The sequence below is a fragment of the Phyllobates terribilis genome, unplaced genomic scaffold, assembly GCF_046119375.1.
Source record: "Phyllobates terribilis strain yellow unplaced genomic scaffold, ASM4611937v1 Scaffold_9__5_contigs__length_417890890, whole genome shotgun sequence".
Classification (NCBI taxonomy): domain Eukaryota; kingdom Metazoa; phylum Chordata; class Amphibia; order Anura; family Dendrobatidae; genus Phyllobates; species Phyllobates terribilis.
In genome coordinates this window covers 285,937,769-285,964,445 of record NW_027362769.1, presented here as the reverse complement: position 1 = coordinate 285,964,445, position 26,677 = coordinate 285,937,769, and the positions used below count along the sequence as shown (strand labels likewise).

General features: G+C 44.3%; 1 protein-coding gene across 2 annotated transcripts in view; it reads right to left on the bottom strand.

Moving 5' to 3' along the window:
* CALCRL (calcitonin receptor like receptor) overlaps positions 1-26,408 on the bottom strand; it is a 172,176-nt gene extending 145,768 nt beyond the window's left edge. Inside the window, exon 1 of one of the 2 annotated variants that reach the window (XM_073647858.1) lies at positions 26,204-26,408. The gene's annotated coding sequence lies outside the window, so the exon portion shown is untranslated. The remainder of the gene's footprint in view (positions 1-26,203) is intronic. The other variant, XM_073647857.1, reaches the window with a different exon arrangement.
* Between the last annotated feature and the right edge of the window lie 269 nt (positions 26,409-26,677).

Sequence of the window (26,677 nt, the reverse complement as noted above, 5' to 3'; positions counted from 1 at the left end):
TTTTCAGTTGCTCCAGTGTTAATAATAATGTCATGCAATCCCTGCAGCCCATCAGCACTGGCTTCGCTGTCCCCTCCTTGGGACAAATCAGACATTTTGACATTTTCGGAGTATAAAGCTATGACATCAACTCCATGTAGGCAAGTGAAAAAGTCAAAGCATCACTCCAGGTTTTTTTTATTTTCGCGCTGGATTGGTGCTACTAGTCTCCTAGTATTAAACTCACCACCTATCGTCCTCAGCTCTTTCCAGCGCCCCTCTGGCCCCGAGGCTCTCATAGCCTTGCACTGAAGAGTGACTTGTGGCTCGCTCCAGCAAAAACAGGATTGAACGAGCAGGTCACATCCACCGGAGTGGCGTGGATAAAAGATGAAGACGACTGGATGGTAAGTATAAGACTAAGGGCATGGGCCTTACATTAGTAGCACCACTCCAGCGCTGCAATAAGTGGTGCTGCAAGTACTCTATTATGGTTTATTATATGTTTAGTATGAAATAGGCAGGACTATGGAAACACAAATAAACTTATGGTCAGATGTGGGGCAGAGAGGGGGAGGTATGGCGTATGGCGCCAATAAAGAAATAGGTCCCCCATGGGAGGGGAATGAAGAGAGGGAAACAGAGGGCATGTGGCAACAGTGCTGTCAAAGGAGGCAATGATCCTTTACCTTACATTGGGGATGTGTTACTACATGGAGGGTAAGGAAGGGAGCAAAAATGGAAATAAATCTGTTGACAGAGTGACTATGAATGATTTTTTGTTGATTCTCAGCCCATGTAAATGAGCCTTTACCCGTGTATATGTGTATTGTTATCCTGCCTGATCTAAGCCTCCAGCAGAAATATAGAGCTGCTAATAAACCTCCCACCCTCTAATGATAATATGATGAAGCTCATCATCTTGTGCCTCTATATACAGCAACACTGAAAAGTGAGCTGCAGAAAACACAAAGCATTAGCCTATGATGACAGCATGAGTGGAAAACTAGAGTCCAAGAAAAAAACACACCAAAACTATTTAAAAAAATAGGTATATAATAAAAGTCAACTTTAAATAAAATTTTCTGATGCTGCAGACTCTGTAAGGCTATGTGCCCATGATGCTGAATTGATGCGGATTTTTCCTGAGCGTTTCTGCCTCTCCCTGGCAGAAAAAACGCATGCGGATTTTACATGCGTTTTTTCGGCCAGGGAGAAGCGTTTTTTAAGCGTTTTTACATGCATTTTCACATACGTTTTTTCAAGCGCTTTTCCAAGTGATTATGAGCATCACTTGGAAAAGGGCTTGAGAAGTTGGTCACACAATATAAATCCATGCAACTGGCATGGATTTATATTGTGTGACCAACTTATGCTGCTTCAAATGCAGCATCAATAGTAAAAAAAGGAATTAAAACGTAAAATATAAAAAAAAAACATTATACTTACCTCTCCGGTGGCGTCCTCTGTGCTCGGCGTCCCGCGGTGTTCAGAAAGGACCTGCGGTGACGTCATCTAGTTAACTGACGGGTCACGCGACCGCTGACGTCAGCGGTCGCGTGACCATCACATGACTAAATGACATCAGCGCAGGTCCTTTCAGGACACCGCGGGATGTCAAGGACAGCGGATGCTACGGGAGAGGAGACCAGGGGCCGCCGGAGAGGTAAGTATAATGTTTTTGTTTTTTTTAAACGTTTTAATTCTTTTTTTTACTAATGGTACCCGGCTCTGGAGGAGAATCTCCTCTTCTCCAGACCTGGGTACCATCCGCGCATTGAACCACATAACATCCGCATGCATACATGTATACATGCGGATGCTATGCGGTTCAATGCAAGTCAATGGCGGCGATTTCGCCACGATTACGCACAATAAATGGTTGTGCTGCGGATTTTTCCGCAATGATAATCGGCAGCGGAAATTTCCGCAGCATGTGCACAGCAAATGCGGATTATCATTGGGAAATATAGCAGACAACTTAACAAGCCTTTTTAATGTGTTTTCGCGGCGGAAATGCCGCCACAGGAAAAGCATTAAATCTGCATTGTGGGCACGCAGCCTAAAGCCGAGGTCACACAAGTGTATAACACGGTTGAGTGCTATACTGTGCTTTATCGGATAGCACTCGGCCCAGTGTTATTCTATGGGGCACTGCAGATCAGTGATTATTTTCTCATGCTGATTCAGCATGACAAAACTATTGAAGCATGCGGCAATTGGCAGCGGGACTAAACTCACTCGCACGCATACAAGTCTATAGGTGAGTGAGAAACATCGGACTGCACTCAGATGTCATCCCAGTGCAGACCGATATATGCGGAGACAGGCAATGGAGGAGATGGGAAAATGACTTTCTCTGTCTCCTCTGCACCTGTGCTGCGATCCTCTGATGTGAGAGGATCAGAGCACTGGCACTCGGCTCACACTCACAGCAGAGCAGGAGCTAAGGGTCATCAGCATATGGCATCCGATGTTATATGCTCGTGTGATTCCAGCCTAACACACAAACTATATGTTGTGACCTGTAAGAGTATGTGCACATGATGTACTTTAAACTCAAGTGAATCAGAGTTTTTTATGCAGAACCCACTTCAGGAAATGCTAGTATTTTTTTGTGGCCTTTTTAAAACACTACAAAAGACACCAGGCATCGCATGTCTGTCGTTCTGGGCTTCTCATAGACTTTTTTATTTATTGTATTAAAAATGGTAAGGTCACTTCTTTTAACCATTTGGCGTCTTTTGAAACCTGAATTGATTAAAAGACGATCAAAAGACTGACCATGTGCAGAGCAAGTCGTTTTTACATAGAAATGCATACAGTATGTTCAACCTTTTCAGCGTTTTGAGGGGCTTATTCAGGCGAGTTTCAGAGCGGATGCATCTGAAGAAGATGACATCTGCACATGCGCTCAAAGGTTCCCATGGTGTTCTTCTAAGCACAATGACCTTCTGCCTCAAGGTCCAAGAACACTTGATCTAGAAATAGTTCAGCTGTGATGCTTGTGGCTCGGAGAGTGATGAATGTCCCTATTTAACACTTTTAAATCGCAGAACTAAACTGACTGATGCGTTTAAAGGGGTTGTACCCTCTGGCACACTTATGGCACATCCACAGGTGAAATATCCGGTAAATATGCCATAAAGTACCCAGATGGGAATAACCGTGTAACTTCAATAGCTACTACTGATATAGAATGATTTATGCTGGAATTAGATGGTGTGATTGTGGCCATTAAACAATAATTGATCAACCATATGCATGGGTGATCATTTAAAGGTCTGTTTAAACTGGCTGAACGCAGGCCTATGTGCACAGAACGATGGTTGCACGCACATTGAATATCCTGTTTACATGGCGCAATGATTTTTAAGCCAGTTTAAATATCATTAAATATTATCACACCTAACTAACAAGCAATTTGTTGGGTGTTTGCTGACCTGTTTAGACGGGCCAAGAGTCAGGAGACAAGCATTCCTGGGAACGCTCGTTACCGATAATCGCCCAGTGTAAATGCACCCTAAATCCACTGGTGAGCCCGACACTGGAAAATCATCACACACGACGAACAATTGTTTTTCTCATTCACTGGGTGTTTGCTAGCCTGTTTAGATAGGCCAAATGTTGGCAAACAAGCGTCCTTACAAACACTCATTTCACACTCATCTGTCAGTCTAAATGGGCCCATGGAGACAGCAATGGGGCAGTAAATAGGAAACAAAGAAGTGTGACAAACACACAGCAGACTGGTACTTATTTTATTACTGGGGGGAGTAAGAGAGTGACAATAGATGAGCCTAGAAAACAGTGTCAGGATACAAAAAGTCATGGAGACTCGAGAGAATTCATTTAGGACATCATTTCAAATTAAGGCATGAATAACATAAATTAACAACAAAATGTCAATTAAACAAAAAGACTTCAAGAAGTTTAACATTGCATGTCATGTCCCTAGGATATTTCCATTCTAAGAATAAAAGTCTGCAGTCCCTCTATGTGTCTGCAGACTGCTGAATCGTAAAAGTGCGCACGCTGTCACTGTATCCCCTGGGCGGTCCCTCTGACTGCATGTACAGTACAGACCAAAAGTTTGGACACACCTTCTCATTTAAAGATTTTTCTGTATTTTCATGACTTTGAAAATTGCACATTCACACTGAAGGCATCAAAACTATGAATTAACACATGTGGAATTATATACTTAACAAAAAAGTGTGAAACAATTGAAAATATGTCTTATATTCTAGGTTCTTCAAAGTAGCCACCTTTTGCTTTGATGACTGTTTTGCACACTCTTGGCATTCTCTTGATGAGCTTCAAGAGGTAGTCACCGGAAATGGTTTTCACTTCACAGGTGTGCCCTGTCAGGTTTAATAAGTGGGATTTCTTGCCTTATAAATGGGGTTGGGACCATCAGTTGTGTTGGGCAGAAGTCAGGTGGATACACAGCTGATAGTCCTACTGAATAGACTGTTAGAATTTGTATTATGGCAATAAAAAAGCAGCTAAGTAAAGAAAAACGAGTGGCCATCATTACTTTAAGAAATGAAGGTCGGTCAGTCGGAAAAATTGGGCAAACTTTGAAAGTGTCCCCAAGTGCAGTTGCAAAAACCATCAAGCGCTACAAAGAAACTGGCTCACATGAGGACCGCCCCAGGAAAGGAAGACCAAGAGTCATCTCTACTTCTGAGGATAAGTTTATCCGAGTCACCAGCCTCAGAAATCGCAGGTTAACAGCTGCTCAGATTAGAGACCAGGTCAATGCCACACAGAGTTCTAGCAGCAGACACATCTCTACAACAACCGTTAAGAGGAGACTTTGTGCAGCAGGCCTTCATGGTAAAATAGCTGCTAGGAAACCACTGCTAAGGACAGGCAACAAGCAGAAGAGACTTGTTTGGGCTAAAGAACACAAGGAATGGACATTAGACCAGTGGAAATCTGTGCTTTGGTCTGATGAGTGCAAATTTGAGATCTTTGGTTCCAACCACTGTGTCTTTGTACGACGCAGAAAAGGTGAACGGATGGACTCTACATGCCTGGTTCCCACCGTGAAGCATGGAGGAGGAGGTGTGATGGTGTGGGGGTGCTTTGCTGATGACACTGTTGGGGATTTATTCAAAATTGAAGGCATACTGAACCAGCATGGCTACCACACCATCTTGCAGCGGCATGCTATTCCATCCAGTTTGTGTTTAGTTGAACCATCATTTATTTTTCAACAGGGCAATGACCCCAAACACACCTCCAGGCTGTGTAAGGGCTATTTGACCAGGAAGGAGAGTGATGGGGTGCTACGCCAGAAGACCTGGCTTCCACAGTCACCAGACCCGAACCCAATAGAGATGGTTTGGGGTGAGCTGGACTGCAGAGTGAAGTCAAAAGGGCCAACAAGTGCTAAGCATCTCTGGGAACTCCTTCAAGATTGTTGGAAGACCATTTCTGGTGACTATCTCTTGAAGCTCATCAAGAGAATGCCAAGAGTGTGCAAAGCAGTCATCAAAGCAAAAGGTGGCTACCGGAAATGGTCTTCCAACAATCTTGAAGGAGTTCCCAGAGATGCTTAGCACTTGTTGGCCCTTTTGCCTTCACTCTGCGGTCCACCTCACCCCAAACCATCTCGATTGGGTTCAGGTTTGGTGACTGTGGAGGCCAGATCATCTGGCCTAGCACCTCATAACTCTCCTTCTTGGTCAAATAGCCCTTACACAGCCTGGAGGTGTGTTTGGGGTCATTGTCCTGTTGAAAAATAAATGATGGAAATGATGGTCCAACTAAACGCAAACCGGATGGAATAGCATGCCGCTGCAAGATGGTGTGGTAGCCATGCTGGTTCAGTATGCCTTCAATTTTGAATAAATCCCCAACAGTATCACCAGCAAAGCACCCCCACACATCACACCTCCTCCCCTATGCTTCACGGTGGGAACCAGGCATGTAGAGTCCATCCGTTCACCTTTTCTGCGTCGCACAAAGACACGGTGTTTAGAACCAAAGATCTCAAATTTGGACTCATCAGACCAAAGCACAGATTTCCACTGGTATAATGTCCATTCCTTGTGTTCTTTAGCCCAAACAAGTCTCTTCTGCTTGTTGCCTGTCCTTAGCAGTGGTTTCCTAGCAGCTATTTTACCATGAAGGCCTGCTGCACAAAGTCTCCTCTTAACAGTTGTTGAAGAGATGTGTCTGCTACTAGAACTCTGTGTGGCATTGACCTGGTCTCTAATCTGAGCTGCTGTTAACCTGCGATTTCTGAGGCTGGTGACTCGGATAAACTTATCCTCAGAAGCAGAGGTGACTCATGGTCTTCCTTTCCTGGGGCGTTCCTCATGTGAGCCAGTTTCTTTGTAGCGCTTGATGGTTTTTGCAACTGCACTTGGGGACACTTTCAAAGTTTTCCCAATTTTTCGAACTGACTGACCTTCATTTCTTAAAGTAATGATGGCCACTCATTTTTCTTTACTTAGCTGCTTTTTTCTTGGCATAATACAAATTCTAACAGTCTATTCAGTAGGACTATAAGCTGTGTATCCACCAGACTTTTACACAACACAAATGATGGTCCCAACCCCATTTATAAGGCAAGAAATGCCACTTATTAAACCTGACAGGGCACACCTGTGAAGCGAAAACCATTTCCGGTGACTACCTCTTGAAGCTCATCAGGAGAATGCCAAGAGTGTGCAAAGCAGTCATCAAAGCAAAAAGTGGCTACTTTGAAGAACCTGCAATATAAGACTTATTTTCAGTTGTTTCACACTTTTTTGTTAAGTATATAATTCCACATGTGTTAATTCATAGTTTTGATGCCTTCAGTGTGAATGTACAGTTTTCATAGTCATGAAAATACAGAAAAATCTTTAAATGAGAAGGTGTGTCCATACTTTTGGTCTGTACTGTATGTTGAAACCAGAGCTGTGGAGTCAGTAAGCCAAACCACTGACCCTGACTTCTCAATTTCCCTGGCTCCCGACTTCGACTCCAACTCCAGACTCCACAGCCCTGCCTCACTACTGAGCATGTACATAAAGTGCAGCACAGATTCATCTCCACTAAAAGCCGAGATCTTTAAATCAGGAACAGAACAGACATTTATAGGACATTTCATAACTTTCCCAAATTCTTATGAAAACATTTAAAAACTTTTACCTGCGGACGGACGGATTTTTCCTATCACTGATGCCGGCGCAGAGAGGTGAGCAAGATTATTGGTGTGGGGAGAAGTGCATAGTCATTTGGGATTTACATATGCTTGACCAGCAAATTCTCCAGTGCTTACAGCAAGAAAACAGTAGAAGCTACATCAATAAAACTTACATATTCTGAAAGGGCTGTCAAAGTCCTATTTCAGGATACCATTAGTATTGTTCAAAAAAAAAAAAATATATATAAAAAAAAAAATCACCTGACAGATTCCCTTTAACCCCTTCATGACATATAGATACGTCATAAGTCATTCAGTGCCGGGGGCGCGATTACAGCTGCTGTTCTCTATACACAGAGCGGTGACTGAACCCGCGCCGGTACCGCCCCCACGACTGAAACCAGAAGGATGCAGGGGAGAATAAAGTTAATTTCCTCCCACCAGCAGGGTCTAAGTGCCGGCGTTTTTTCGGGTGACAAGTTCCCTATAAGGTCATAGTTACATAGGTTGAAAAAAGACACAGGTCCATTGAGCTCAACTTTTTTCCATCACTTATATATTTATAACCCACAATGCCATTTATTATGAGAAAAGCATCCAGCACTTTTATAAATGCTGTTATAGTATCTGCCATTATTACTTCTTACAGTATGTAAGAAGTGAGAAGGTTGAGGGGGGACATAATAAATGTGTACAAATATGTTAGGGGACAGTATAGAGACCTCGCCCGGGATTTGTTCAAAAGGAGGGATATTACGGTAACAAGAGGGCATTCACTAAGACTGGAAGAGAAAAGGTTTCAGCACCAGCATAGGAAGGGGTTCTTTACGGTAAGAGCAGTGAGAATATGGAATTCACTGAGTGAGGAGACGGTAATGTCAGATTCACTACACCAGTTCAAGCGGGGACTGGATGCATTTCTAGATACCAGGCAGATTTCAGCATATACTTAAAAATAAAATAAAATAGTAGGTTGATACAGGGATTTATTCTGACTGCTGGTTTCAGAGTCGGGAGGGAATTTTTCCTCAGGTGAAGATTGGCTAAATCATTTGGGGTTTTTGCCCTCCTCTGGATTAACTTTAGCATTTACAGAACTAACAGGTCGAACTTGATGGACGCAAGTCTTTATTCGGCTTTACTAACTATGTAACTATGTATGTTAGGACATTCTGTAGTCTGACTGCTCTGACTGTAAAGAACCCTTTCCTATTTAGCTGCCGGAATTACCTTTCCTCCACACATAATGACTGTTCCCTGGTCAAGTATTCCTTATTAATTTGGAAGGCAAATAAAAGGGGTTCAAGGGAGATATTCTGTCTAGGGCCTCATTGTATTTCTATAATCTATAATTCTGACTCCATAATCCAGAGTTTAGAGGTATGGATAGGGGCAGTGAAAGACAGAAAACAAAAAGATCCTTCACCCTGAACTCCATGTCATTTTCCATGTAAAAATGCCATTTGAAGGTCTATCCTTAACCCCTTTCTGATGTGGGCTGTGCTAATACGTATCTGCACCCTGGGTCTATTGGACCAGATACGTATTAGTACGCCCTAGCTTTAGTGCGGCATCAGTCACAGTGATCGCATTATATTTCCGACGCCATCTTACCTCAGGGTAGATGGAGTCATCATCCAGGGGGGTGTCGCCGCCCCCCGCAACCACGATCGCTGTGATTGGCTGTTCAATTCTAGACTGCCAATCACAGTATTTCTCACTGTTTCGGGCAATCAGATTGCCTGAAACAGTGATGTGCAGCCTAGGATCGGTGCTCCTAAGCAACGCCAGTCCTCTCCCTAATCCGCTCTGATTGGTGCAATCGCTGATAACATCGATTGCACCTATCAGAGCGCAACCGTGAGGTGACCGGGTGGTCACAGGGCGGTGACTGGCTTGTGACCTGCCTGTCACCACTCCATGACTGCCAGTGATGTGTGCACAGGCCCCAGCCAGCTCTGATTGGAGTGATCGATGATGACATTGATCGCTCCAATCAGAGTGCCTGACTGAGAGGTGACCGGCCTGTGACCTGGCTGTCACCACCCTATCATCCCCCTGTGACCGCCCTGCATCTCCTCACAGTTGGTGAGGATTTGTACAGGGCGGTCACACGTCTGATCTGCACTGTATTGGGGACCTTGTGGTGCCACAGCAGCCTCTGTGATACCACAAGACCTTCTCTTACCTGCTCCGGTCGCTGCTCCTGCTGGGTCTGCTGCTCCGATCGCTGGTCTCCTGCTGCTGCTGGGCTCCTGCTGTAAGCTGCTCCGAACTGCTCCTGCTGCTGAGCCTGCTCCAGAAAGAAGAACAGAGAAGACTTTGGTAAGTCTATCTCTGATCTCCCCTCATCCACTCCAATCCCCCCCCCTCTTTTTTTTTCCGACTCGTCGTCGTCCTCCTCAGGTGCTGCTGAACCGCCACGCAGTCTTCCCAGGAGAGAAGATGAACCAGCCCCCCCACTATTGACCCCGTATGGACCTCGCCCCCTGAAAATTATGAGCCACTGATTCCTGATTTCGTGGCGGAATCAGGAATCAAGTTTGACACCACCGGCCTCACCGAACTAGACTTTTATAAAGTCTTTTTCTCAGAGGATTTTGTAAACCTCATGGTGGGTCAAACTAATTTGTACGCTCGTCAATTTTAGGAACAAAACCCCTCTTCATCATTTTTTAACTGGTCTCCTGTAGACGCAGTAGAAATGATAAAGTTTTGGGGCCTGGTCCTTCATATGGGGATACAGAAGAAGCCAGAAGTTCGGTAATACTGGAGTGTTGATGTTTTGTATAACACTCCAGTGTTCCGAATGGTCATGATCCGGAGACGTTTTGAGGCCATCCACAAGTTCTTGAATTACAATGATAATGCACGGTGTCAGGAACGCGATGACCCGAACTTTGATCGTCTTTTCAAAGTTCGGACGGTCATCGAGTACGTCAACAACAAGTTTGCTGACGAGTACGTGCCCCAAAGGGACATCTGTGTGGATGAGTCCTTAATCCATTTTAAGGGGCGGCTTGGATTCCGGCAGTACCTGCTCAGTAAGAGGGCCAGGTACGGAATCAAGCTGTATGAACTGTGTGAGAGTACCTCAGGGTACACTTACAAGTTTAGAGTTTATGAAGGGAAGGACTTCTGGCTTGAACCCCCTGAATGCCCCCCCGTTCTGGGAGTGAGTGGAAAAATTGTGTGGGATTTGGTGCACCCACTGCTGGATAAAGGTTATCACCTCTAAGTGGATAACTTTTATACCAGTGTCCCTCTCTTCAAGTCCCTCTCGTCGAGAGGTACCGCAGCCTGCGGTACTGTCCGCGAAAATCAGAGAGGCCTCCCAAAGACGCTAATTGGGCATCTGCTCAAAAGGGGTGGGAGCAGAGCCCAATGTAGCGATCACCTGCTGGTGATCAAGTACAAGGGACAAGAGGGACGTCCTACTCTTGACCACCATACATGGTGATGGCAGCACCCTCAGCACTGTACGTGGTTTCTCTTTACAGGTCGTCAAACCAGACTGTGTAGTGGGGTACAACAATTACATGGGGGGAGTTGATCTCTCTGATCAAGTCCTCCAGCCGTACAAGGTATGGTATAAGAAGCTGGCCGTGCACATCGTACAGATGGCAATGCACAACGCTTTCCTTCTATCATGATGTGCAGGCCAAACTTCTACGTCGTAACTTCACTTCCAGGAGGTAGTGATCAAGGCCCTGTGGTGACGGAGCAGGCCCCAGTACTTCCGGAACTGAAGGACCTCGAATTGTACCAGGCCAGCATTTCCCGGGGGAGATCCGTCACAGCGGAAAAAAGGTAAGTCACAAAAGAAGTGCCGAGTGTGTTACAAAAGGGGAATACGCAATGACACCATTTATCAATGTGACACCTACCCCTACAAACCTGGCCTGTGAATGAAAGAATGCTTCAGAAGGCACCATACTTCCATGCACTACTAAATTAATTTATTTTTGGAACTGACAACTGATTTGTGAATCTTATAATGTAGTGTCATACGTCAGTTGTGTATGACAACCTGACGAACACTACACAACTGACATAAGACAACCTGACGAACACTACGTCAGTTGTGTAGTGTTCGTCAGGTTGTCATACACAACTGACGTATGACACTACATTATATAATTCACAAATCAGGTATCAGTTCCAAAAAGGGGGCACTTGTTGGGCATTTCCAATGTTTAGGCACATCAGGGGCTCTGAAAATGTGACATACCGCCCGCAGACCATTCCATCAAAGTCTGCATTCCAAAGCGCCACTCCTTCCCTTTTTTCCCCTTTCACGTTCGATTAATTGCTGTGAAGCACATGAAGGGTTAATAAACTTCTTGAATGTGGTTTTGATCACCTTGAGATGTGCAGTTTTTAGAATGGTGTCACTTTTGGGTATTTTCTGTCATATAGACCCCTCAAAGTGACTTCAAATGTGGTGTGGTCCCTAAAAAATGTTTTTGTAAATTTTGTTGTAACAATGAGAAATCGCTGGTCAACTTTTAACCCTTATAGCTCCCTAACAAAAAAAAAATTGGCTTCCAAAATTGTGCAGATATAAAGTAGACACTTTGGAAATGTTATTTATTAACTGCTTTGTGTGACATATTTCTCTGATTTAGGGGCATGAAAATTTAAATTTTGAAAATTGCAAAATTTTCACCAAATTTCTGATTTATTCACAAAAATGCAAGTCATATCAAATAAATTTTACCACTATCATGAAGTACAATATGTCACGAAAAAAACTGTGAGAATCAGTGGGATCCGTTGAAGCGTTCCAGAGTTATTACCTCATAAAGTGACAGTGGTCAGAATAGTAAAAATTAGCCTGGTCATTAACGTGCAAACCACCCTTGGGGGTAAAGGGGTGTTATTCAGGCCTTTCAAATCTTACAGCCCATGATTAGGATGTGTCATCTTAATAAACTCAGTTGCTATCCAAGTATTTCCGTGATCCCTCCATTACATTCCACAATCAGGTACGTCAGTTCCATGGTTCTCTGCCTAGTACTGTGTGCATTCATTGTTTAATTATATACCTTACAAAAAAAATTGGCACCTGGTACTTATTCATTTCAGCAGCAGTAACTTCATCCCTAATATAGCCCCATAGACTATTGTGCTGCAGTATATACTTCACCCCTAATATAGTTCTATAGACTATTGTGCTGAAGTATATATAATTTTCTTTGGCTCTGACATACTTGTTTATTCCATTCATTCATTTACGTACTTTTTGTAGGGTTTGTAATATATCTCGTCTAATGCAACTGTTACATCTATTGTGTCATTTTCCTTTTATTATGTTGCAATTACACTTTTTATGATATGGTGGGTTCTCATGTGTTTGTAGCACCACTTTGACCATTTTCCAATAAAGGTCTTTTATATATATTTTGGTTTATGTCTCTTGTATATTGGACTGGACATTCGGTGGTTCTCCTTTTTCCTGCGTTCTCAACTGAATGGTCTGCCATTTATTTTGGTCCACACAGTATATACAATCTATCAATTACAGCTGAGTTGTTCATATTGACCCACGTGTCTCTATGACATATTCCCTATTTTGTGTGGATATTCCTAAGTGTACTCCTGCGCTAATACTTAATAAGAGCAAGGCACTCACTTGAGCATTTTGGCTCTTTACCCCACTGATACATTTTGCAAAATGGCAAAAGTCAGACGCCCTCCGATCTAATATTGATAGGCTATAATAGGACAGGCCATCAACTTTAAAGTCCAAAATGGCCCCTTCAGAAGGTGGGCTTTTACGTACTTCATCCTGTTGAAACTGATGTAAACTGACAAAATAAGACCCATGACCCTGGTGCCCCAAAATGAACACCACCTTCTCATGGTGAACGTACTGATCTCTAAATAGGTGGCTTGGCGACTTGGTTGCTTTCACCACTGCACATAGTTGTGACATTTTGTGTATAATAAAGTGACATTGCTATGAAGAGCCCTAAATTCATTTCTAAACAATGAGTGGGGGACATGTATAGAGCAGTGGAGGGAATAAAATGAATAAGGTGAACATACCCTACACACTTGGACATATTAATTTGGGGGCTACGCGGTGATTTTAGCCACAACACAGGTCCCGCAGCCAAAGATTTAGGTGGTGTGGCTACATCACAGCATAATACAAGTGACTAGGTAGGTTATCATGACAAGTTGAAAAAAGTCACATCATGACTAGTGATGGGCGAGCACTAAAATGCTCGGGTGCTCGATGCTCGGGTCGAGCACATTTGAATACTCGGGTGCTCGACCCGAGCAATGAGCCCAATGTAAGTCTATGGTAAACTCGAGCATTTTTCAGGCAGCTCCCCCCGGCGGTCTGCAGAGGGCCTAAAAATTGACCAAATCGACGGGAACAGTGCTCAAATGAAATGGGAACATGGGGAAGACCCCTGGAAGCATTTCTGACTCCCAGGTCACTTCTGTCAACAACGTTGTCAGAGGTATTACGCCACTTTTACAAACTCACAATAAAACATACAAAAACAAAACCAAAATGGATTTTCCTGGGAAATATGTTAAGAAACATCCTTTCCAGGGTAATGACTTGTGTATAAAGCAAAATAAATAACCAAAAACAAAAATGCTCCTCCACACCTTGGGCTATGTTCACAAGTAGCGTTTTTGCACTTTTGCATCGCTTTCAACCGTGACAAATGCACTCACCAGGAAATGTAATTTTAACATTTTACAACCTTATCTGGCCATGTGGTGTGTGAGATATCATCAGACACATCGTGTTTCATTTATGAAGGAGGGACTCTGAAAGTCACAAAGCCTGTTTTTATAGGGCCAGCAGGCGGCCTTTACTATTCTTAAAGGGCCAGCAGTTGGCCCTCACTATTCTTAGAGAGCCATCAGCCGGTTATGTTTCATTGTTCCCATTACTAAAGAGTGGGTCTCCTATACTGCTATTGCGTATGCAGTGAGTGGAAGGGCTGCCCAAAATTTGGACGCACTCCTATGCCCCTTGGAAGAGACGTGGAGGAGGGCCTCATAAAAAAAATGTTCCAATTAGAAAGGAGCAGGTCTCCTATACTTGTAATGCCCATGCACTAAGTGTATGGGCTGACAAACATTTACCCCTGGGGGGTATACAAGAACATACTGTTTAAAAAAATGTTTGTTTTACGGGCATCATAAACACCCTTTAAAAAAATGATGTGGGTGTTGCATCACGGACCACGGTCACCCTGGTAATATGGTGGTGGAGGATGAGGATTAGGATAAGGAGGAGGACAAGAGCAAATAGCCAAAATCAGGAAGCGTATACCCATGTGTGGGTGTGAAGAGGTGCATGGGAATACACCTCCCAAAAAAAGACACTGGATTTGAGTTTATATTACACTGCTATCATTCGGTGGTGTTGAGAAGTCTGGCCCAATCCAGCCCTTGTTCATTTTTATAACAGTCAGAATGTCAGCATTTTCAGTTGACAGGCGGATGCGCTTATCAGTTATAATTCCACCAGCGGCACTAAAAACCCGCTCTGATAAAACGCTGGCAGCAGGGCAGGCCAGTACCTCCAAGGCGTAGAGAGACAGTTCATTCCACGTATCCAGCTTGGATACCCAATAATTAAAAGGCACAGAGGAATCACGGTGGACGTTGGTACGGTCAGCAAGGTACTCCCTCAGCATCTTCTCAAACTTTGCACTCCTTGTGAGAGTACCCCGCGCCTCAGGGCTTGTGCGATGGGAGGGGCTGAGAAAATTCTCCCAGAACTTTGACAGTGTTTCCCTGCCTCTGCTGGATTGAAGTTGTGTCTCTCTCGCCTGTACTCCTTGGTTGTTCAATGAACTGTGACCTCTGCCGCCAGCGTTTTCAGAATTTTTTTTAATAGTTCCGCAACAAGGGACTTCTGGTACTGCCCCATTTTTGTAGACCTGTCCGCCTCAGGAATAAGAGATATAAAGTTCTCCTTGTAGCATGGGTCTAGAAGTGTCACCAACCAGTAATGACTGTCACCCAAAATTTTGAGAACGCGAGGGTCATGGGAAAGGCAGCGTAACATAAACTCAGCCATGCGTGCCAGACTGCTAACAGGCAAGATTTCCGTGTCCTCACCAAGAGGATGACTGACCATGCTCTCCTCCTCCTCTCTGTCCTCTGGCCATCCACGCTGAACAGACGGTATGACAGTTGTAAAGGTAGTACCGTCTATAGCGCATGAAACTAGCTCTTGTTCTTCCTCCTCCTCTTCCTCATTGTCATCCAATCCACATTGGGATGAGATGAGGCTGGGCTGTGTGGATTCACCCTGTATGGTTCCTTGCTCCATCTCATCGTGCTACGCCTGCAATGCATCCTCTTTGATTGTAAGCAGAGAGCATTTCAGAAGACAGAGAAGCGGAATGGTGACGCTAATTATGGCGTTATCGCCACTCACCATCTTTATGGAGTCCTCAAAGTTTTGGAGGATGGTACATATGTCTGACATCCATGTCCACTCCTGAGGTCTTATGTCTGGAGTCTGAACTGAATACCAACGGCCTTGTTGATGCTGGTACTCAACAACTGCCCTCTTCTGCTCACAAATCCTTCCCAACACTTGCAGTGTAGAGTTCCAACGTATGGGGACATCACACACCAGTCTGTGAGCCGGAAGTTGCAAACGATGCTGAAACACGGCAAGGGCGGCAGAAGCTGTTGGTGACTTTCTAAAATGGGCACACAGGCGGCGTACTTTAACAAGCAGATCCGGCAGCTCCGGGTAGGATTTGAGAAACCGCTGAACCACGGGGTTAAGCACATGGGCCAGGCAAGGTACGTGTGTGAGCTCCCCTCGCCTCAGAGCCGCCACCAGGTTCCGGCCATTGTCACACACGACTATGCCTAGCTGTAGGATCAGCGGTGTGAGCCACAGATCTGCCTGCTCTTTCAGAGCTGTCCACAACTCTTCAGCATTGTGCGGTTTGTCACCTAAGCATATTAGTTTCAGCACAGCCTGTTGTCGCTTGGCCGAGGCCGTACTGCAGTGCTTCCAGCTTGTGACTGATGTGGTCATTTCGGAGATGGAGGCTGAAGAGGAGAAGGAGGCTGAGGAGGATGAGGTGCAGGAGCTGTAGACTGTGGGGGCAACCCTGATTGACCTAGGGCCCGCAATCCTTGGCGTAGGGAGGATGTGTTCTGTCCCAAGGTCCGACTGGGTCCCGGCTTCCACTATGTTAACCCAGTGTGCCGTCAGCGAGATGTACCGTCCCAGCCCACAAGCACTTGTCCATGTGTCCGTGGTTAGGTGGACTTTCCCGGTAACTACGTTGTTGAGGGCACGGCTAATGTTTTGGGACACGTGCTTGTGTAATGAGGGGACGGCACACCTGGAGAAATAGTGGCGGCTAGAGAAAGAGTACCGAGCGACTGCCGCCGCCATCAGGTTGCGGAATGCTTCCGTCTCCACGAGCCTAAAAGGCAACATTTTGAGTGCAGGCAGTCGTGAAATGTGGGAATTTAGTAGCATGGCCTGTGGGGCGTTGGCTGCATATTTGCGCTTGCATTTCAAGGACTGGGGTATGGACAACTGAACGCTGCGCTGGGACAAGGACGTGCTTCCTGATGCTGCTACTTGAGATTGTGCAACGACAGGTGCAGGGCAGGAGGCATCTTCGCATGCATCATGGACAGGCATGCATCATGGACAGGGGATTGGCTTGCATGCACAACAGCGGAAGAAGCAATGGTGCCATCCGCAGACACTGATCCTGGACCCTGGGGTTCGGCCCACAAAGTCGGGTGCTTTGCTGCCATGTGCCTGATCATGCTGGTGGTGGTCAGGCTGTTAGTTTTGCCACCCCTGCTGATGCTAAAATTTAACTCTTTGAATGCCATTATAGATACCATGTTTGGAGTCCAGAGGCACTGTATGTCACCCTAAAAACACCATACCAACAGTGAAGTTTGGAGGTCGGAGAATCATGGTGTGAGGCTGTTTTTCAGCATATGGCACTGAAAAACTTCATATGAAATAAGGATGAATGGTCAAATGTACAGAGACATTCTTGATAAAAATCTGCAGCCATCTATCAGGATTATGAAGATGAAACGAGGGTGGACATTTCAACAAGAAAATTATCCCAAACACACAGCCTAGGAAACTTTCAATTGGTTACATAGAAAGAAAATAAAGCTGCTATAATGGCCCAATCACCTGAATGAATCCAATAGAAAATTTATGGAAGGAACTAAAGCTCAGAGTTCATAGAATGAGCCCATAGAACCTTCAGGATTTAAAGAGTGCTTGTGTGGAAGAATGGACCAAAATCACACCTGAGCAATGATTGCAACTAGTTTCTTCATACAGGAGGCGTCTTGAAGCTGTCATCACCAACAAAGGCTTTTGTACGAAGTATTAAATGCATTTCAGTAAGCGTGTTCAATACTTTTTCTCTGTGTCATTTCTCATTATTACACATAATTTATGGACATCTATGGTTTGATTTCTTTGCCTGTTTGGATTGGATGGGTTGTTATTGACATCTTGTGAGAATTTCATGTCAATAGCACCTTTAGAAATATATTTAGTTAGAAAACTGGTGAGGTTTTCAATACTTACTTCACCTGCACTTTTTTTATCTGTATACATGAATTTAGATTTTTTTTATCATGATTTATTGTTTATTTACACCCATATAGTGTCTATTTACATTGTTTGTTAGATTGATTTATTATCTTTGTTACCCATGTACTCTCCCTCTATCTGCTTATTTCTGCTTACTATCTTCCTGGAATTTTATTCATATATATGTATAATATGTATTTTTAAACTGATTATTAAACTAGCCATTTTAATTCTTTACTTAAGTGCGGTGTATCTTCTGTTAGCTGAGCCATCTTTAGTCCAGTAGTACAGGTGCTTCTCATAAAATTAGAATGTCATCAAAAATGTAATTTATTTCAGCTCTTCAATACAAAAAGTGAAACTCATATATAGATTCATTACAGACAGAGTGATCTATTTCAAGTGTTTATTTCCGTTAATGTTGATGATTATGGCTTACAGCCAATGAAAACATAAAAGTCATTATCTCAGTAAATTAGAATAATTAATAAACAACTGCAAAAGCTTCCTAAGCGTTTAAAAAGGTCCCTTAGTCTGTTTCAGTAGGCTCCACAATCATGGGGAAGACTGCTGACTTGACAGATGTCCAGAAGGCAGTAATTGGAAGAGAAAGGGAGAAAAAGCGCGCTATGTGAAGGACCTGAAAGGTAGATGTGACGGAAACAGCCAAAAGGCCACTCACCTATTGGAGTTGTGCACCCCTGCACAACTCCGGTGTTAGTGTGAGGATGGAAGGAGCAGGCACGTCTCAAAGCAAAGTACAGGTAGCTTGGCACGCCACGTGCCGTGTGCTGCAGACCGCCGCTCGTGCTCATCGCTTCCAGGTTCCAAAATTGCAGGCCACGTGTCCGCCCATAGATCACGTGACTCAGGATCAGATGTGCATCACCACAGGTCCTGAAAATTAGGGGAGTGCAGCTCCCAACCACAGGTCCTGAGTTGAGCAGCCAAAGGGGAATTTTATAGTGGGAGGATTTAAGAATGATTAACTAGAAGCTGCTCCCGCCGCTAACCCCCAAAGGGGGACTGAAAGTGGTCCAAATTAAATAAAAAAGCGGTCTATAGGGCGCTAAAGGAATGAACACTAGAGGTGAAAAAAATTTTTGAGTCCGTCTTCATCGCGCAGTCCCCCCTGGCGGCCAACCATGTGGTGTTTTATCGCTGCTTCATAGACGACTTATTTTTCCTGTGGAGGGGAACTAGCGAGAGTGCATTGAAATTCGTTGAGGAACTCAACGCCAATCCATGGGGTTTATCATTTACAGCGACCTTTTCTGAAACCGTCTTACAGTTTTTGGATCTTATGGTGCAGTTTGATCCAACAGGAAGATTGTTCACATCAACTTTTTTTAAACCTGTGGATGTTAACAGTTATTTAAGGTTCGATAGTGGACATCTCCCGAAATGGATCACTAATGTCCCTTATGGGCAATATTGGAGGGTCCGAAAAAACTGCACCAGAGATTCTGAATTTTTAGTGGAATCTAAAATATTGAAAAAATCATTTCTACAGAAAGGCTACCCCAAGAAGTTATGGATGGATGCTTTCTCCAGAACTAAAGCCCTTACACAGGATATGTGTCTTGATGGATTGAGTCATTCACCGATAAAAATAAGAGTAGAAATAAATTAGCCTCAGATTTGACTAGATGGAGCATGGTCACCACATTTAGTCAATCTAGGGTTACCATCCATAAAATTTTGGATAAATTCTGGTTTATCTTGAAGGGTGACCCCATTTTAGGACCCTTTATACCTAACAAGCCGAGCATTATTTATTGGAAGAACAGAAATTTGCGAAACTTAATAGCACCAAGTAATACATCCCTGAAATCTAGAATACAACCCTCACAAGAGGGCGTCTGTTCGGGGTGTCTTCCATGTAATATGCCTAAATGTTTATGTTGTAGAGTCATTCAAAATGGTAATCAAAAGAATTTTTCATCATATACCACAGGAAAAAAATTCTCTATCAAACACAATGTGAATTGTCAGTCGACACATGTGATCTATTTACTTGAGTGCACTTGCAACCTCTAGTACGTGGGTCGAACGATACAAACTATGCACGCACGTCTAAATAAACATAGACATAATATTCGGATAGGTTATCAATTACACAGCGTATCCAAACATTTTAGCATTGTTCATCAAAAAGATCCAGGAAATATGAGGCTTACTATTATAGACCACATACCTGATACTGTCCCCGACCGATTAGTGAGTTTGATTAATAAAGAAAGTTTTTGGATCTTCAAGTTGGGCACGTTGGCCCCTGAGGGTCTGAATTTGGCCCTTGAAAATGTAATCAGCTCTTAAGGTCATTTCCTTCTCCTTTCTAATGGAATTATTATTGCTATGTTTTAAATGTGTGTTTTTGTTTTTTTCATGATGCAGTTTTGAATAACTGTTTTTTAACATGTATTACTTCATTCTATATCTCACTTATTATGTTTCGATTTTTTGTATTTATGTGTAGGTGATTTCTATGAAATTGATGTAGGCACTACAGATGTATTTTTGTATAACTGTTTACCAACATGTATTGCCATATTCTATATCTTATCCAATGTGTTTTTGATACTCTGTATTCATGTGAAGGTGGCTTATGTGAAACCAATGTGGACACTTCGCACCAGCACATGAAGGGTTTCCTTTGTTTGGACCCAGGTTAACTAATTAGTATCAACCAATCACTGTGAATCTTTGTCTATATATATTTTATGCTTGTGCTCATACCCTTGTACCACCTGAGGAAGATACAGTTATATGAAAAAGTTTGGGCACCCCTATTAATCTTAAGCTTAATGTTTTATAAAAATTGGTGTTTTTGCAACAGCTATTTCAGTTTGATATATGTAATAACTGTTGGACACAGTAATGTTTCTGCCTTGAAATGAGGTTTATTGTACTAACAGAAAATGTGCAATCTGCATTCAAACAAAATTTGACAAGTGCATAAGTATGGGCACCTCACCAGAAAAGTGACATTAATATTTAGTAGATCCTCCTTTTTCAAAAATAACAGCCTCTAGTCGCTTCCTGTAGCATTTAATGAGTTCCTAGATCCTGGATGAAGGTATTTTTGACCATTCCTCTTTACAATACAATTCCAGTTCAGTTAAGTTTGATGGTCGCCGAGCATGGACAGCCCTCTTCAAATGATCCCACAGATGTTCAATGATATTCAGGTCTGGGGACTGGGATGGCCATTCCAGAGCATTGTAATTGTTCCTCTGAATGAATGCCTGAGTAGATTTGGAGCGGTGTTTTGGATCATTGTCTTGCTGAAAGATCCATCCCCTGCGTAACTTCAACTTTATCACTGATTCTTGATCATTATTGTCAAGAATCTGCTGATACTGAGTGGAATCCATGCATCCCTCAACTTTAACAAGATTCCCAGTGCCGGCATTGGCCACACAGCCCCAAAGCATGATGGAACCTCCACCAAATTTTACTGTGGGTAGCAAGTGTTTTTCTTGGAATGCTGTGTTTTTTTGCCGCCATGCATAACGCTTTTTTGTATGACCAAACAACTCAATCTTGGTTTCATCAGTCCACAGGACCTTCTTCCAAAAAGAAATTGGCTTCTCTAAATGTGCTTTTGTATACCTCAGCCGACTCTGTTTGTAGCGTGCTTGCAGAAACGGCTTCTTTCGCATCACTCTCCCATACAGCTTCTCCTTGTGCAAAGTGCGTTGTATAGTTGACTGATGCACAGTGACACCATCTGCAGCTAGTTGATGCTGCAGCTCTCTGGCGGTGGTCTGAGGATTGTCCTTGACTGATCTCACCATTCTTCTTCTCTGCCTTTCTGATGTTTTTCTTGGCCTGCCACTTCTGGCCTTAACAAGAACTGTCCCTGTGTTCTTCCATTTCCTTACTATGTTCCTCACAGTGGAAACTGACAGGTTAAATCTCTGAGACAGCTTTTTGTATCCTTCCCCTGAACAACTATGTTGAATAATCTTTGTTTTCAGATCATTTGACAGTTGTTTTGAGGAGCCCATGATGCCACTCTTCAGAGGAGATTCAAACAGGAGAACAACTTGCAAGTGGCCACTTTAAGTAGCTTTTCTCATGATTGCATACACCTGGCTATGAAGTTCAAAGCTCAATGAGGTTACAAAACCAAAAAAAGTGCTTTAGTAAGTCAGTAAAAAGTAGGTAGGAGTATTTAAAACAAGAAATTGATAAGGGTGCCCATACATATGCACCTGTCAAATTTTGTTGGATTGCAGATTGCACAATTTCTGTTAGTACAATAAACCTCATTTCAAGGCAGAAACATTACTGTGTCCAATAGTTATTACATATATCAAACTGAAATAGCTGTTGCATAAACACCAATTTTTATAAAACATTAAGCTTAAGATTAATAGGGGTGCCCTAACTTTTTCATATAACTGTAGTTCACTATCGAAATGCGTTGTGGAAAGGGCTCATTAAATTTATTTTTTAGCCCTAAAAATTTTTCACCTCTAGTGTTCATTCTTTTAGCGCCCTATAGACCGCTTTTTTATTTAATTTGGACCAGAAGGCAGTCATTGACACACTCCACAAGGAGGGTAAGCCACAAAAGGTCATTGCTAAAGAAGCTGGCTGTTCACAGAGTGCTGTATTCAGTTTAGTGGAAGGAAAAAGTGTGGTAGAAAAAGGTGCACAAGCAACCGGGATAACCGCAGCCTTGAAAGGATTGTTAAGAAAAGGCCATTCAAACAATTGGGGGAGATTCACAAGAAGTGGACTCCTGCTGGAGTCATTGCGTTAAGAGCCATCACACACAGACATATCCAGGACATGGGCTACAAGTGTCGCATTCCTTGTGTCAAGCCACTCATGATCAATAGACAAAGCCAGAAGAGTCTTACCTGGGCCAAGGAGAAAAAGACCTGGACTGTTGCTCAGTGGTCTAAGGTGTTGTTTTCAGATGAAAGTAAATTTTGCATTTCATTTGGAAATCAAGGTCCCAGAGTCTGGAGGAAGAGTGGAGAGGCCACAATCCAAGCTGCTTGAGGTCTAGTGTGAAGTTTCCACAATCAGTGATGGTTTGGGGAGCCATGTCATCTGCTGGTGTAGGTCCACTGTGTTTTATCAAGACCAAAGTCAGCGCAGCAGTCTACCAAGAAATTTTAGAGCATGTCATGCTTCCCTCTGCCGACAAGCTTTTTGGAGATGGAAATGTCATTCTTCAGCAGGACTTGGCACCTGTCCACACTGCCAAAAGTACCAATACCTGGTTTAAAAACAACAGCATCGCTGTGCTTGATTGGCCAGCAAACTCACCTGACCTTAACCCCATAGAGAATCTATGGGGTATTGTCAGAGGAAGATGAGAGACACCAGACCCAACAATGCAGACGAGCTGAAGGCTGCTATCAAAGCAACCTGGGCTTCCATAACAACTCAGCAGTGCAACAGGCTGATCACCTCCAGGAGCCCCGACCAAGTATTGGGTGCATTTACTAAACATACATTTCAGTAGGCCAACATTTCGGATTTTAAAAACATTTTTTCAAGCTGTTGTTATAAAGTATTCTAATTTAGGCTGTGTGCCCACTATGCGTTTTTTTAAGCGTTTCCGCATCGGCAATTCCGCTGCAGAAATGCTTAAAAAATGCTTGGTAGAAGGTCTGCCATGTTCCCCAATGATAATCCGCATGTGCTGTGCACATGCTGCGGAAATTTCAGCTACGGATTATCATTGCGGAAAAATCCGTAGCACTACCAATTATTTTGCGGAATCGCCACCTTTGACTTGCATTGATTCGCATAATATCCGCATCACTACACGTGCACATGCGGATATCATGCGGTTCAATGTGCGGATGGTACCCGGGTTTGGAGAAGGGGAGACTCTCCTCCAGACCCGGGTACCATAGTACCTGTATAAAAAAGAATAAAATAAACAATATACATTATACTTACCTTCTGATGGTCCCCGGTCTCCATAGCGATGCGTCCTGGCTCGCCGGCAGCTCACGATGGTGTAAAAGGACCTGCCATGACGTCATTTAGTCATGTGACGTGTCAGGCGACCGCTGACGTCGGAGGTCGTGTGATTTGTCACATGACTAAATGATGTCATGGCAGGTCCTTTTAGACCACCGCTAGACACCGGGGACACCGGACGGATTGGATAAGGACACCGGGGGCCATCAGAAGGTAAGTATTAGATTTATTTTTTACCATTCTTTTACGGTCACACTATATAAATCCATGCCGGTTGCATGGCTTTATATAGTGTGACCAAGATGTCAAGCACTTTCCAAGTGATGCTAAAATAGCTTGGAAAGCGCTTGTCAACCCGTATGCGGAAATGCATGCGAAAAACGCTTCACTTATGCTTGTCCCTGGCAGGAAAAACGCATGTACAATCCACATGTGTTTTTTCTGCCAGGGAAATGCAGAAACCATCAGGAAAAATCCGCAGCATTTCTGCATCGTGGGCACATAGCCTTACTGAGATAATGACTGTTGTGCTTTCATTGGCTGTAAGCCATAATCATCATAAACATTAACAGAAATAAACACTTGAAATAGATCACTCTCTTGGTAATGACTCTATATAATATAGGAGTTTTACTTTTTGTATTGAAGAACTGAAATAAATTACATTTTTGAGGATATTCTAATTTTGTGAGAAGCACCTGTATCTCTCCCAACTCTTCCATACACAGGAGCACTGGCATTAAACTGCCGCCCTAAGCCATCAATATTGGCGGGTTCAGCTGACGTTAATGTAAGGCCTCATTCAGACGTCAATGACTTTTCACAAATGTGAAGAATGGTAAGTGTGTCATCAATGTTTTGGATCCGAGTTTCATCGGTTTTTCAGTCAGTTGTTACCATCAGTGTTTCATCAGTGATCTTCACATAGTGGAAAAGGTTTTGCAGACACACAGTGTGCAAAAAAACATGGACATGTCAACAGCACCATGGATTATCATGGGTTTTAATTCTGAGAAAACCAGATGTCTGAATAAGGTCTTGATGTGTACGGGGGACTAGAAGTGTAAGCTGACTGGTTGCTCCATGTTTATCTTTGTAAATGAGGCCTGGTAGGTAAATCATGAAGCACATGCCGCGAGCCATCATGGTCGCTTATAAGAACCTTGGTCTTAAAATATCATTTGTCTTGTAAAAAAATAAAGTACTTTTGCACCAGCAAAGTAGAAGAGCCACGTCTGCCCTCTCTCGTGGTGCTCATGACACTTGTGGCCGGTGGTCATATATGTCACATATTTAGTCTGCACATTATATTTCATTTCACATATAGGACGCCGAGAAAATAAAACATAACTACGACATCATGTGTCAATGGCAGCACCAGTCTCATCAGACTCCCGAGAATCCAGAGCCAGGCAGTCACCAGGTGACAGAGAGCACTGAGCCAGGCAGTCACCAGGTGACAGAGAGCACTGAGCCAGGCAGTCACCAGGTGACAGAGAGCACTGAGCCAGGCAGTCACCAGGTGACAGAGAGCACTGAGCCAGGCAGTCACCAGGTGACAGAGAGCACTGAGCCAGGCATTCACCAGGTGACAGAGAGCACTGAGCCAGGCAGTCACCAGGTGACAGAGAGCACTGAGCCAGGCAGTCACCAGGTGACAGAGAGCACTGAGCCAGGCAGTCACCAGGTGACAGAGAGCACTGAGCCAGGCAGTCACCAGGTGACAGAGAGCACTGAGCCAGGCATTCACCAGGTGACAGAGAGCACTGAGCCAGGCAGTCACCAGGTGACAGAGAGCACTGAGCCAGGCAGTCACCAGGTGACAGAGAGCACTGAGCCAGGCAGTCACCAGGTGACAGAGAGCACTGAGCCAGGCATTCACCAGGTGACAGAGAGCACTGAGCCAGGCAATCACCAGGTGACAGAGAGCACTGAGCCAGGCAGTCACCAGGTGACAGAGAGCACTGAGCCAGGCAGTCACCAGGTGACAGAGAGCACTGAGCCAGGCAGTCACCAGGTGACAGAGAGCACTGAGCCAGGCATTCACCAGGTGACAGAGAGCACTGAGCCAGGCATTCACCAGGTGACAGAGAGCACTGAGCCAGGCATTCACCAGGTGACAGAGAGCACTGAGCCAGGCAGTCACCAGGTGACAGAGAGCACTGAGCCAGGCAGTCACCAGGTGACAGAGAGCACTGAGCCAGGCAGTCACCAGGTGACAGAGAGCACTGAGCCAGGCAGTCACCAGGTGACAGAGAGCACTGAGCCAGGCAGTCACCAGGTGACAGAGAGCACTGAGCCAGGCAGTCACCAGGTGACAGAGAGCACTGAGCCAGGCAGTCACCAGGTGACAGAGAGCACTGAGCCGCCGGCGACAGCCGATAGCCAGTCCGAGCATCAGCACGAAGCAGAGATGAGCGGCAGAGAGGCGGATCATCAGGTGTCAGGATGAGACTCCGGCAGAGACAGAGCGGAGAAGCCAAGAAAAGCCAAGAAAAGCCAAGAAAAGCCAAGAAAAGCCAGGTACTCACAGCACGATCGCACTATTAACCCTCAGCGCCCCAGGCTCCTCTGCAGGGCAGTGTCCGAGCCGCTGCATATGATGAAGATCCGCTGCAGAAAACGCAATTGGCCAAAGTGAATGTCTGTGATCATCAACAGGAAACATAAGAGCTTCCTGTGACATCATGGACTCCGCCTGCAATATCTGCTCTTACTAAAGAAAGTTGTGGCTGCTGTGACCTGCTGTGCGGGCCAGGCTGGACCTGCTCACTTCCTCTGCCCATGGAGCAGGATATGGTGCTCAGAGCAGGAAATGTGCTGCTGCTGGACGGCCACAGATAACATTGTGTTACTCGTCCGCCCAGAGGAGCAGCCCCAGTACTGAGCCCACCGCCCAGTGCCTGCTGGTGAGTGATGGCGGGCTGTGTCCGGCGGTGTGTCCGGCTCCCCCTCATCTACAGCTATGGCGGTGCACTGCTCACCTTCAGTATGCGGTGAGTTTT